The sequence below is a fragment of the Henckelia pumila genome, chromosome 3 (genome assembly GCF_033568475.1).
Source record: "Henckelia pumila isolate YLH828 chromosome 3, ASM3356847v2, whole genome shotgun sequence".
In the NCBI taxonomy this organism is placed as follows: Eukaryota; Viridiplantae; Streptophyta; class Magnoliopsida; order Lamiales; family Gesneriaceae; genus Henckelia; species Henckelia pumila.
The window spans coordinates 27,718,366-27,732,863 of NC_133122.1; positions in this window are offsets into that span (position 1 = coordinate 27,718,366).

The following is a 14,498-nucleotide window of genomic DNA, read 5'->3' on the forward strand; positions in this document are numbered from 1 at the left end:
AGCTAAGATGACACGTAATCTATATTCCCCTAATGCTTCTAATACTCCCTCTCAAGATGGCGAATGAATATTATGTATTCCCATCTTGGACAAAAGACTATGAAAGCGAGAAGGCAACAATGGCTTGGTAAATAAATCCGCCAGTTGAAGCTCCGAAGAAACATGCATTAACTTCACAATTCCTTCTTGGACCTTCTCTCTTACAATATGACAATCAATGTCAATATGTTTTGTCCTCTCGTGAAACACGGGATTGGATGCTATATGGATGGCTGCTTGATTGTCGCAAAACAAAGTTACTGGTTTATCACAAAAGACTCAAGATCGTCAAGCAATGAACGCACCCAAATTATTTCACACACTGAAGATGCCATTGAACGGTATTCTGCTTCAGCAGATGATCTTGAAATTGTTTGCTGCTTCTTGGCACGCCATGAAATCATGGATTCTCCCAGGAATACACAAAATCCAGTGACAGAACGTCGAGTATCTGGACATGCTCCCCAGTCTGCATCCGAGAAAAACTGAAGCTTTAATTCATATTTCGACTTATATAATAACCCTTGACCAATGGTTCCTTTAACATATCTGAGTATATCAAAGCTTGCTTCCATATGAGTTGTTCGAGGCATGGAAACATATTGACTGAGCTTATTCACAGAAAAAGCTAAATCTGGCCGAGTAATTGTAAGATATAACAATCTCCCAATCAGCCTTTTATATGAGGAAGGATCAACAAATAACTCACCATCATCTTGTGTGAGTTTAACATTGACATTCATAGGAGTACTTCGTGGTTTACAACCCAAGAGTCCTGCTTCAGTCAGCAATTTCAGAGCATAATTTCATTGACAAATCGAAATACCAAGCGGAGATCGTGCCACTTCGATGCCCAGAAAATACTTTAGATTTCCCATATTTTTTAAATGGAACTTATCATTAAGGAACTCTGTCAACTCGAAAGCCTCTTGTTCACTGTTAGTGGCTATCACAATATCATCAACATACACTAGTAAGGCAAGAAAAACAGTGCCACGAGCCCTTGTGAATAAGGAATTATCTGCATGAGACTGAGAAAATCCAATACTCAACAATGTGGAAGAGAACTTTGCAAACCATTGTCGTGAAGCTTGTTTAAGACCATAGAGAGATTTGCGAAGTTTGCACACAGCATTTATAGGTAATATCTCCCCCTCACGACAATAACCAGGAGGCAAGGACATATAAACCTCCTCAACCAAGTCACCATGAAGGAAAGCTTTATTAACGTCAAGCTGAATAAGAAACCATCCACGAATACCAGCAAGAGCAAGCAAGGTTTTGATAGTAAACAATTGGCAACTGGGGAAAAAGTTTCAAGATAATCAAGACGTTCTTGTTGAGTGTAACCCTTAGCAACCAAACGAGCTTCATGACGTTGCAAAAGACCATCAGCACCAAACTTGGATTTATAAACCCATCGACAGCCTACAGATTGTTTGCCCGAAGGTAAGGAGACAATAGACCATGTGTCATTAAGTTCTAAAGCCTTAAGATCTTCAGACATGGTTTGTTTCCATTCAAGCAGAACAACAGCTTGAGAAAAAGTATCAGGCTCAAAAACAAAAGAAATGTTATTGACAAAAGCAGTATAAGAGGAAGAGAGTTTAGAGGAACCAAGAACACAACATAAAGGATGAACGGTGGAGGATTTAGAAGGAGCCTGAACCATATAACATTGATAATCATTAAGATGAAGAGGCTTATGTAAAGACCGTCCAGAACAAGTGTTTTGTTGTTGGACAGGAATAATGGAGGAAAGAGAATCAGGAGCATGGAAAACACTATCTTGAAAAATATCAGGAAGAGGAGAGGAAGAATTGTCTTTGAAAGGAAAAATATCTTCATGAAAAATGATATCCCGAGAAATGAAAACTTCATTCGTGTCAATATTCAACAACTTATATCCCTTGTATCCAGGTGGATAGCCTATAAAAATACACTTAACAGCACGGGGTGAAAATTTATGTCGGGAAGATAAAAGAGTTGAAGCATAACAAAGACTCCCAAAAACTTTCAAATGAGAATACAGTGGTTGTTTACCAAATAGCATCTCGAATGGAGTTTTATTGGCAAGAAGTGATGAAGGTGTACGATTAATTAAGTACACAGAAGTATTGACACAATCACACCAATAAACAAACGGAAGATTGGACTGGAATAAAAGTGCCCGTGCCACATTTAAGATGTGCTGATGTTTTCTCTCAACAACAGAGTTTTGTTGAGGTCTCTCCACACAAGAATAATAGTGGACAATTCCTTCTTTGTGAAAGAGGTCAACAAAACCAAGTTCAGGAGCATTATCACTTCGAACTGATTTAATACTAGCACTGAATTGATTTTTGATCATGCGGCTAAAAATTGGAAAAACATTGGATGCATCAGATTTAGTTCGCAACATATATATCCATGTGAACCTTGTATGATCATCAACAATAGTAAAGAAATATCGATAACCTTCAATAGAAATTGGTGTAAAAGGGCCCCATATATCAATATGAAAAAGACCAAAAGGATGTTCACAGATTTTATTGAGTGAGATAAAAGGCAGACGCTTTTGCTTGGACAAATGACATATGGAACAATGTTTGACATCTGTATTAACAGGACGGAAAAGTAAGGTATCACCTATAAAAGAAAGTTTGGTGGAAGAAGGGTGTCTCATACGACAATGCCACAACTCAGTGTTAAAAACATTACAAACCATAAGAGGAGACATATCTGGTTCGGCTAGAACATATAAGTTGCCAACTCTGTTTCCCGTCCCAATCACCTTGGTCTTGTTGATATCCTGGATATGGCAGAAATCAGACACAAAAGAAACAGAACACATGAGAATTCAAGTAAGGGAACTGATGGATAGCAAATTGAATTGAAACTTAGGAACATATAAGACATCATGTAAGATGAGATCTTTAGACAACTCGACAGAGCCTAAAAGTGTAACAGGGATAGTTAGACCATTAGGTAATGTGACCATGGAGTTAATTGGCCGGGAGAAACTAAAAAAGGAGATGGAACAACATATATGATGAGTCGCTCCTGTATCCAGCACCCAATCTGTTCGAGAGATGGAATAAAAACAAGACGATAAAGAATGTATACCAGCAAAGCAAGACACAGTTGGCTCTTGCTGTTGAACTGCCTTTTTGAAATCATTCCCAACTTGAAGCTTAGTGCTTAAAAACTCAATAAGCTGCTGGAATTGACTCTGAGTTAAATTCTCCATCGGAGTACTCGAAGATAACTCTGCAGTTCCTGATATTTGATGAGCTTGTGCCTTATTAAAAGAAGAAGCTAGATTGTATCTTGGAGCAGCCTGATTGTTCCTTGAACTAGCCTGATTATACTTTGGATGCCCAGGAGGATACCCATGAAGCTTAAAACATTTATCAACGGTATGATTTGTGAAGTGACAATAAGAACACATCATCCTATCCATTCTTCCTCCCTTTGCATTCTGAAAATGCTTTGTAGATGTAGCAACAACAGTAGTAACTGGAAAATTTGCAGAATTTATCCCAATCGACGAATCAACACCTATCTTGGAAACACCACAATGTATGGACCTTTGTCTTTCTTCTTGCACAACAAGTGAGAATACCTTCGCAATAAGAGGCAGAGGTTCTGTCATCAGAATTTGTAGTGACCCTGCATGAAATCACCTACTAACTGGCAACTAATAGCATGCATTAAACTTAATACAGCAAAATACTTAACAGAGTAAAAACGTGCGGAAACTTAACCATAATTTACATATCAGCTTAGTATAAAAGTGTCAAGCTTATTTATCAGTAGTGATACAACCATATCGAAATACTTAAAAGTAAACATTATACAGCTATATCGAATCCTGCTGTATAATTAACTCCTCAAGGCCTGCTCCCTAATCCTGCCTTGAACCACCAGCTCCGTCCATCCTGCGACCTGCCCCATGGAATAGGATGTCCAAGATAACAACTAGGACGTGAGCGCTAACGCCCAGTACATAGACATGAGTAAACATATGTATATAATGCATGCAACATGATGACAGGTAAAGGGTCATCTGAAAAGTCATGCTCAGTACCGGCGCCATGTGAGTGCTGCCACCTCACGGATCAACCTCTGGGTGCAACCACACTCGTCTAGAACACCAGAGTAGTCAGACATAAATTTCCCCGCCGTTGCGGTACTCTCAGTGACAGACTATCGAGTATAGAGCTGAGCGGCTCTATAGTCAGGTATAACAAGGTATAGGCTCAACGTGTATATGCACATGATATATGAATATAGAAAGCGGTAAATCATATATCATGCCATATAATAATTCCAAATAAATGCAACATATAAACATGTATACTCGCTGGCAATCTCAGTCAATGTGTACGTACCTCTAGGCTAGTTCAAGTATAGTAGGATCCTAGGTTCCAAGCCTATATTCAAAAGTTCACCGTATCACTACATAAATTTTATAAGCCTTAACTAAGCTAATAAGTACTCCCAAAACTTAAATAGATTCTCGGACCATACCTTCGTCCGTAGATAGCCCTTTGGAGACGCTACTCCTGGATGACTATAACCACAACTTGGTTATTCCAGAACCTCTATTATAACCGATAGAGCCCTCAAGTGTATATCTCACACTATATAACTGAAGAAGGAACCTCGGGAATTTGTATTCCAAAATGAAATCGAATGAGCCCTATTTATAGGAAAAATTTTGGACAAGTTCGGGCCCTCCGAACCTGATTTCGGATCGTCCGAACCAACTCACTGTCTGCATGCGAGACACGTCGAGTTCGGATCGTCCGATCTCTACTTCGGTTCGTTCGAAGTGCTCTAAGTCCGACACTTGTCAAAATTCATTGCTGAGTAATCCTGCCTACTTGGCACAAACGAGTTCGGGCCATCCGAACTTGAGTTCGGATTGTCCGAACCAGCCTTAACTCCGAAGTCAACAAGCTTACCTTATTATGCTTGCATACGACTCTCAGTTTCCCAAGTTGCTTCTTCAATACCTCGGCGCTGCCACTGTACCATCACAAGTGGTATAGTTTTGTTCCGAAGAACTTTCTCCTTTCTGTCTAAGATACGGATTGGTCGTTCAACAAAAGACAGATCTGGCTCTAGCTGAATATCAGTAGACCGAATCACATGAGATTCATCAGCTATATACTGTCGAAGTAACGACACATGAAAAATATTATGTATACTGGAAAGATTTGGCGGTAAAGCCAGACGATATGCAACATCTCCGATCTTCTCCAGTATCTGAAAAGGTCCAATAAAACGAGGAGACAACTTGCCTTTCACGCCGAATCTCATCACCTTCCTGAAAGGTGATACTCGTAGAAACACATATTCACCAGGCTCAAACTGAAGTGGCCTGCGAAGAATATTAGCATAGCTGGCTTTTCTATCTTGAGCAACTTTGATCCTATGCTTGATCAAATCTACCTTGTCTACAATCTGCTGCACCAATTCAGGACCCTCGACTTGTCGTTCCCCGACTTCATCCCAGAATAACGGAGTACGACACCGTCGACCGTACAATGCCTCAAAAGGTGCCATATCAATACTACGATGATAACTGTTATTGTAGGCAAATTCGATCAAAGGTAACTGATCCTGCCAAGATAAGCCAAAATCCATGACAGAAGAACGTAGCATATCCTCCAATGTACGAATCGTCCGCTCTGACTGCCCGTCAGTCTCCGGATGATATGCAGTGCTCAAACTCAGAGTGGTACCCAACGCCTCCTGAAAACTACCCCAAAAACGTGAGGTAAATCGCGGGTCTCTATCACTAACTATGCTCACTGGAATCCCATGCAATCACACTATCTCCTGGATGTATAAACGTGTCATGCGATCATAAGAATACTCCCGGTTATAAGGAATAAAGTGTGCTGATTTTGTCAAACGGTCAACAACGACCCAGATAGCATCACACTGACGTGAAGTCATAGGTAAGTAGGTAACAAAATCCATAGTTACGTGCTCCCACTTCCATTCGGGAATCTCAAGATTCTGCAATAATACACCTGGTCGTCGATGTTCAGCCTTGACCTGTTGACAAACCAAACATCTTGAAACAAATTGATACACACTCCTCTTCATACCTTTCCACCAGAATCTAGTTTGCAAGTCCTTATACATTTTCATGCTTTCAGGATGAACTGATGATCGAATCCTGTGAGCTTGAGATAGAATATCGTTCTTGAGCTCCGCAACATTAGGTACAACCACTCGATTAGATAAGCACAATAAATCATCTGCCTGAAAATGAAATCCAGATGTATTAACTCTATTGGCTAAACGTGCCAAACGCTGAGTCTTAACATCAGATATCTGTGCATCTCTGATCCGAGAATACAATGCTGGCTCAAACAAAATAGTATACAACCGAATCCTATTTCTCCCTTTCTTGTGCTTGAGCGTAAAACTCATTGAACAGCACTCTTGAATCATATGAGATACTTCACTAGTCTGAAGTGCAGAAAGTCTCACCTGCCGAATCAAGGAATCAGCAGTAAGATTAACAGAACCTGGATGATATTTGATTTCACAATCATAATCCTTCAGAAGATCCATCCAGCGTCTCTGTCGCATATTCAACTCTACCTGAGTGAATAAATACTTCAAACTCTTGTGATCCGTGAATATCTCAAATTTCTCGCCATAAAGATAATGCCTCCAGATCTTGAGTGCAAATACAATGGCGGCTAACTCGAGATCATGTACTGGATAATTACTCTCATGCGTCTTCAACTGTCGATAAGCATAGGCAATAACATGTCCATGCTGTGTCAGGACACATTCTAACCCCTGACCAGAGGCATCAGTATAGACAACATAACCTCCTGATCCAGAAGGTAGAGCTAGCACAGGTGCAGTAGTAAGACGTCCACGCAGCTCGTGCAATGACTCCTCACAATCCGAGGACCATATGAAGGCAACATCTTTCCATGTAAGCTGTGTCAAAGGTCTGGCAAACTGTGCAAAATTCTCGATGAACCGACGGTAATATCCAGCTAGACCCAAGAAACTATGAATCTCAGCAACCGTCGTCGGACGAGACCAGTTCAGCACTGCCTCTATCTTACTAGGATCAACAGATATCCCTTCATTAGAAATCACATGACCGAGAAACACTACCCGATCAAGCCAAAATTCACACTTGCTCAATTTTGCATACAGCTGCTTATCTCGTAACGTCTGTAAAACAATCCTCAAATGTTGTGCATGCTCATCCTTGTCATGAGAATAGACAAGAATATCATCAATGAAGACGATGACAAATCTATCCAGATATTCTCGAAATACCTGATTCATCAGATTCATAAAGACTGCTGGTGCATTCGTCAAACCGAATGGCATCACCAGAAATTCATAGTGCCCATATCTGGTCCTAAAAGCAGTCGTAGAAATATCTGAGTCTCGTACCCGTATCTGGTGGTATCCAGATCTCAGATCTATCTTGGAGTAAACATAAGTACCCTGTAGTTGATCGAATAGATCATCAATCCGCGGTAAAGGATACTTATTCTTGATGGTGACACGATTCAACTGCTTGTAATCAATACACAATCGCATCGATCCATCTTTCTTCTTGACGAACAAAACAGGTGCTCCCCACGGAGAAACACTCGGATGAATATATCCCTTATCAAGCAGATCCTGTAACTGCTATTTCAATTCCCTCATCTCTGATGATGCTAGACGATAAGGCGCTCGGGATATAGGCGTAGTTCCTGGTACTAAATCAATACCAAATTCAACCTCTCGCACCGGAGGAAAACCAGGAATCTCATCAGGGAATACATCAGGAAACTCACTGACTACCGGTAACTGATCAATACCCGTACTACTCATGGACATATCAAATGCATAGATAAGGTAGCCCTCCCCACCTGACTCCAAGACATGACATGCCTTCACAGCCGATACAAGTGGCATCGGAGGTCGCGCACCCTCACCATAAAAATACCAGATATCACCCTTAGCAGGATGAAACTGTACCAGACGCTGATAACAATCCACAGTAGCGTGATACAAAGTCAGTATATCTATTCTCAAAATACAATCAAAATCTGTCATCTCTAATATCATCAAATTAGCCGATAACACATTACCCTCAAACTCCAGAACGCAACCCATCACTAGACGCTTAGTTACTACCTCCTGCTCCAACGGAGTAGATACAACTAAATTCATATCTAATGATACATAAGGTAATCTATTTCTCTTAACGAAGCGACTAGAAATAAAGGAATGCGATGCTTCAGTATCAATTAAAACAAGTGCAGAAATACCACATAACAAAAAAGTACCTATCAACATGCGATCGCTTCTCTCAGTAGCCTGTTCTTGAGATAGAGCAAATACCTGCCCTTGAGTCTGGGGACGGTAACCAGAAGAACTTTGTGGTGCTGGCTGTTGTCGTGGAAAAGTAGAAGCCTGAGATCCAACCTGTGATCCCGATCCACTAGCAGAACCCATGCGCTGAGGACAATCTCTCCGCAGATGTCCCTGCTGACCGCAAATTTAACAAGCACCAGTAGCTCTCCGACATGAAGCTGCAGGATGCTTCCCTCCACAGTGACTACAAAACTCCTCCTTCTTCTTCTTCTTCCCAAAACGGAACATACCTCGTGAACCACGAGATCCAGATGAAGTAGTAGGAGTAGAAGAAGACGTAGATCCAGATTGCACAACAGATTGAGCTCTCGGCTCAAATGATCCACTAAGCTGTGCTGGCATGAACAGCTGTGCACGCCTGTTGCTGGTCTCCACAAGACGGCAACGGTTCACCAAAGTCTCATAAGATACTGGGTCATCACAGACAACAACCTGTGAGTAGATATCTTGGTTCAGGCCTTGTAGAAAGAGATCATACTTCGATGCATCACTCTCATTAATATGAGGACTGAAAGGTAGCAGATCAAGAAATCGTTGCTGATATTGATCAATAGTCATTGATCCTTGCCTCAGATTAAGCAACTCCATCGATCGTGCTTGGTGAACAGCTGGAGGAAAATACAGTTTCTGGAACTGCTGACAGAAATCTCCCCAAGTCACATGTCCTCTCTCAGTACGTGCCTGAGCAGCTTTGGCATCCCACCAAAAACGTGCTCGATCCTCTAGAACAAATTCTAGAACTTCCAATTTCTGATCCTCAGTACAATCGAAAGCACGAAAAGTACTCTCGAGTTTAGACATCCAACTTTTTTCTTGTTCAGGATTCTCGCCTCCCACCAAAGGTTTCGGTCCTACTTGCATGAATTTATTGATAGAGTAGCGACGTCTACCCTCATGATGACGATGTTGATCATCATGATGGCGGTGATGACGATGATGATGACCACCTCCCTGGCCAACACTACCGTGACTCTCGTCAGCCATATTCTGAAAAGAATTGCACATTAAAATCCCAAATGCGCAAGAATTACTCATAACTAATTCTAAATCCCAAGTACTAATCCCAAAATCTAAGCATGCTCTGATACCAAAAATTTAGTGACCCTGCATGGAATCACCTACTAACTGGCAACTAATAGCATGCATTAAACTTAATACAGCAAAATACTTAACAGAGTAAAAACGTGCGGAAACTTAACCATAATTTACATATCAGCTTAGTATAAAAGTGTCAAGTTTATTCATTAGTAGTGATACAACCATATCAAAATACTTAAAAGTAAACATTATACAGCTATATTGAATCCTGCTGTATAATTAACTCCTCAAGGCCTGCTCCCTAATCCTGCCTTGAACCACCAGCTCCGTCCATCCTGCGACCTGCCCCATGGAATAGGGTGTCCAAGATAACAACTAGGACGTGAGCGCTAACGTCCAGTACATAGACATGAGTAAACATATGTATATAATGCATGCAACATGATGACTGGTAAAGGGTCATATGAAAAGTCATGCTCAGTACCGGCGCCATGTGAGTGCTGCCACCTCACGGATCAACCTCTGGGTGCAACCATACTCGTCTAGTACATCAGAGTAGTCAAACATAAATGTCCCCGCCGTCGCGGTACTCTCAGTGACAGACTATCGAGTATATAGCTGAGCGGCTCTATAGTCAGGTATAACAAGATATAGGCTCAACGTGTATATGCACATGACATATGAATATAGAAAGCAGTAAATCATATATCATGTCATATAATAATGCCAAATAAATACAACATATAAACATGTATACTCGCTGGAAATCTCAGTCAATGTGTACGTACCTCTAGGCTAGTTCAAGTATAGTAGGATCCTAGGTTCCAAGCCTATATTCAAAAGTTCACCGTATCACTACATAAATTCTATAAGCCTTAACTAAGCTAATAAGTACTCCCAAAACTTAAATAGATTTCCGGACCATACCTTCGTCCATAGATAGCCCTTTGGAGACGCTAGTCCTGGATGACTATAACCACAACTTGGTTATTCCAGAACCTCTATTATAACCGATAGGGCCCTCAAGTGTATATCTCATACTATATAACTGAAGAAGGAACCTCGGGAATTCGTATTCCAAAATGAAATCGAATGAGCCCTATTTATAGGAAAAATTGCGGACGAGTTCGGGCCCTCCGAACCTGAGTTCGGATCGTTCGAACCAACTCACTGTCTGCATGCGAGACACGTCGAGTTCGGATCGTCCGATCTCTACTTCGGGTCGTCCGAAGTGCTCTAAGTCTGACACTTGTCAAAATTCATTGCTGAGTAATCCTGCCTACTTGGCACAAACGAGTTCGGGCCGTCCGAACTTGAGTTCGGATCGTCCGACCCAGCCTTAACTCCGAAGTCAACAAGCTCACCTTCGGAGCCCCCGGTGGTCAAGTTTGGGCCGTCCGAAGTCCTCTTCGGATCGTCCGAACTGGCTCAGACAATGAAATTTCATTTCTTGCTTCTGAAGTCCGATTAAATCCCGGAATTGGTTAATTACCAACCCTTAATCATGTTTAACATATTATTATCTTAAAATGAGTTCTGGGTTACTACAGAATTTGTGCACGAACTTGTGCATATGATTCATTTAACCCCATTAAGAAATGCATTACACATTCCTGATTATGATAATCCACCCACTCCTTTGTCGATTCACAATTGCAAACTGAAGCAAGTTGATAATCTCGTAATTCATCCCAAAGCGTTCGTAATTTTGTAAAATATGAGCTAACATCCATTGAACCTTGCTGTAAATCACTGAGATTCTTCATAATTTGATATATTCTCGGAGCATTGCTTTGGTGAAATCTATCGCGTATATCTGTCCAAATCGCACTAGCGGTTGACATATACATAAGACTTTCAGCAATTTCTCGAGATATAGAAATTCACAAGCCAAGACACTACCATGTTGTTGCATCTGATCCAAGATCCATATAGTAAATCATCTTATCGCGGACATTGAATTGAAGAATCGATGAAACCAAGCTTGTTCTTCGGTGTTAACGCTATAATCATTTCTCGACTCCAAGTATTGTAGTTCGAGCTAACAAGCAGATGAGAAACAAGAGTCAAACCATGATGATCTCCATTTTGAAGAAAAAACGGACTGCTTGAATCTTCTGGAAACGTGCGAGCTATCGGATTTGGATTCGAAACTTGATTTCCTTCGCCTCCTCTCGCCATCTGCAGATAATCGAAGTTGAAATTTGATCAATCTTCAAAAGAATCAGAGTAGAGAAGATCTAGCTCTCTGATACCATATCAGAGATATTATCGAACTCCATAAATGCTAAAGAACTGAAAAACTTTGTATATTGAATTTTGTGTTCAGAGAACAATGAGATTACATATGAGTTTCTCATGCTTATTTATAGAAATGTGTTGACTATACACTTACTAAGTCCAACCATATGACACGTAAGCTAAGATGACACATAATCTATATTCCCCTAATTCTTCTAATAATTTATATGAGCACTAACTTAAGTGACATCTTATATATCTAATAAGTGAATGTTGCGTAAGTCAAAATTTATATAAGTTAAATATATACTAAATATTTAATGATCTTATCCATCGTACGTACCAGATACTGCATTAACTGACGATTTTAAATTATAAAAGTTCAAAACTAATATTGCAAGTGTTTTCTCAATTCTCATGATCTTTATTTATCTTTTTTAAGACACTTTTTTTCTGTTTTGAAAATTCATTTTTCCAAAACGTTTCAAGTTAGTGAAACGATGGGGACATTTTTGACAATTCACGTCACAATAATAATCCATAAATAGAAGCAACCATGAGGTTTTTGGATATGCTACATTAGAAGCATATAGCACATACTCCCTCATTCTCATATATCTAGGTTTATATGTGCTTTCACGCATATTAAGATAGTGTTTTCAATTAAGAAAAACATTTAATTGAAATTCAAAAATTGATCGTATGAAATTTTGATTCTCAAAAAATGATTATAATAAAAATTAATATTAAAAAAACTTATTTATCAAACACTACCTACTTATAATTTTCAGCTTTTCATATTTGTTTTAAAAAATACTATCACCCGCTCTGTTTTTTTTTTATTAAAAAAATCATAATCAAGATTCAAAAAATAAAATAAAATAATAATCTATAAATTTAATTATTTTTACAAAAACATATTTTTTTCGAACACTCTTAAAAAATTATGAATAAAGTAAATTTATCATTTTACCCTTATTTAATGAATGTTTTAAATTTTAATAGGAAAAAAAATTGTTAGAATTAGTTAGTGTATATAATGATGAGGGGAGATTAATGAAAAAAATATATTATAATACTAAATATAAAATTAAACTTGATTATGTATTTGCGAGAGATGGAATAGATACGATAAATCTCACTTGTTTTGAGATGACATGCATCCCAATACAAGCCTAGCCATAGCTCATTGTTTTCAAAATTGACATGTTGGTCTAGCAATTGTAATTAGTTAGCTAGTATAGTAACCCATTTAAGAATTTACCTTAGAGTAACAAAACTAAGTAAAATATCTCTTACTAGCTATTTTGTTTACTTGGGGAGTATGCAAGAAAACATGAGGAAAAGGTATAAAATTACATACGTATATATATGATAGGGATCAACTCGATCTATATATAGATTGAAAAATAATACTTTTGTGCTAATAATAATAATTTTTTATGAATTAAATCGAATAATATATCAATGTCACAAAATTATTCTATGAGACACTAAACTTTAGTATTGTTATGGGCTTTAATATATTGGACCTAAACCCAATAGTCCCAAGCCTTGGAAGAATTGAGATGACGGGAAGAGGGGTATTAAACATGAGAGATGACAGAGCTGCGACTGCGATTGATTCAATAATGAGTTTTTTTTTTTTTTTTTTTGTACTGAAATCCCTTGTGAAATATCGAGTTGGTCTCTTGTCACAAGACGATATCATGAACTTTATATGATGAGTCGGATCAAACTCACTCATATTTACAATAAAAATTTATACTTTTGACATAAAAAAGTAATACATTAGTATGTCATGATGACTCAATTAGGAGATCTTTTTCATAAAATTTACCCGTGAGACTGCCTTACATGAGTTTTTGTAATAGCAAAAATACACGCTTCACCTCTATAAAAATTAAATGGACATCCTAGCCCATGAGTTTTTGTAATAACGAAAATACACGTTTCACCTCTACAAAAATTAAATGAACGTCCTAGCCCTTGTTTTTTTTTTTATAGAAATTACATATGTGCCACATGTCCCAAACACACGGTCAAGTAGTTGATATTTTAATAATGGAGTGTTTGCAATAGATTGTGCTTTTGTAGAAGTGATTAATTTATAGATTATAAAAAAGTTAAGAAAAATCAAAAATTGGAAGTGTTTGAAAACAAATGTGAAAATCTAAAAATCAAAGTTGAGTAATGTTTGATAAATAAGTGATTAGAGTGATTTTAACAATGACCTTCTTATTAGAATCACTTTTGGAGAATCATAATCACCACATGACTAGCTTTTGGATTTCAATTAAGTTAAGCATAAGCTAACACATAATCTAGGTTTAAGAAACACACAAAAATGATTTTTTAAGCCAAAAGCTAACAATCACTTTTTTTTAGTGGTTGCAAACACTCTCTAAATTGTCATCTACTATCATTTAATTTATGTATGGTATTAAAGAAAAAAATTCTGAAAAATAGCATAAATTACCCATGTGATATCTTAATTTTGCTCAAATTCTCCTCATTAAAAGTATTAGCTAGAAACTCATCGTGTTTTTAAATTTCTAGCTCACGCATCGTTGCATCTTTTTTTTTCCTTTTTTATTTGTTTTATTTTATTTAATATCATATTTATTTATTTAATAAATGAGACTGGAGAAAACATACAAAATATGTTGAGTTTGTTGTTTTGTAAGGTAAATAATTTTCAACGAGACAGTCTCATTGATATTGATACATAATCATAATCTATACTTTGATTTTATTTTTGGCACTTTTAAGTTATA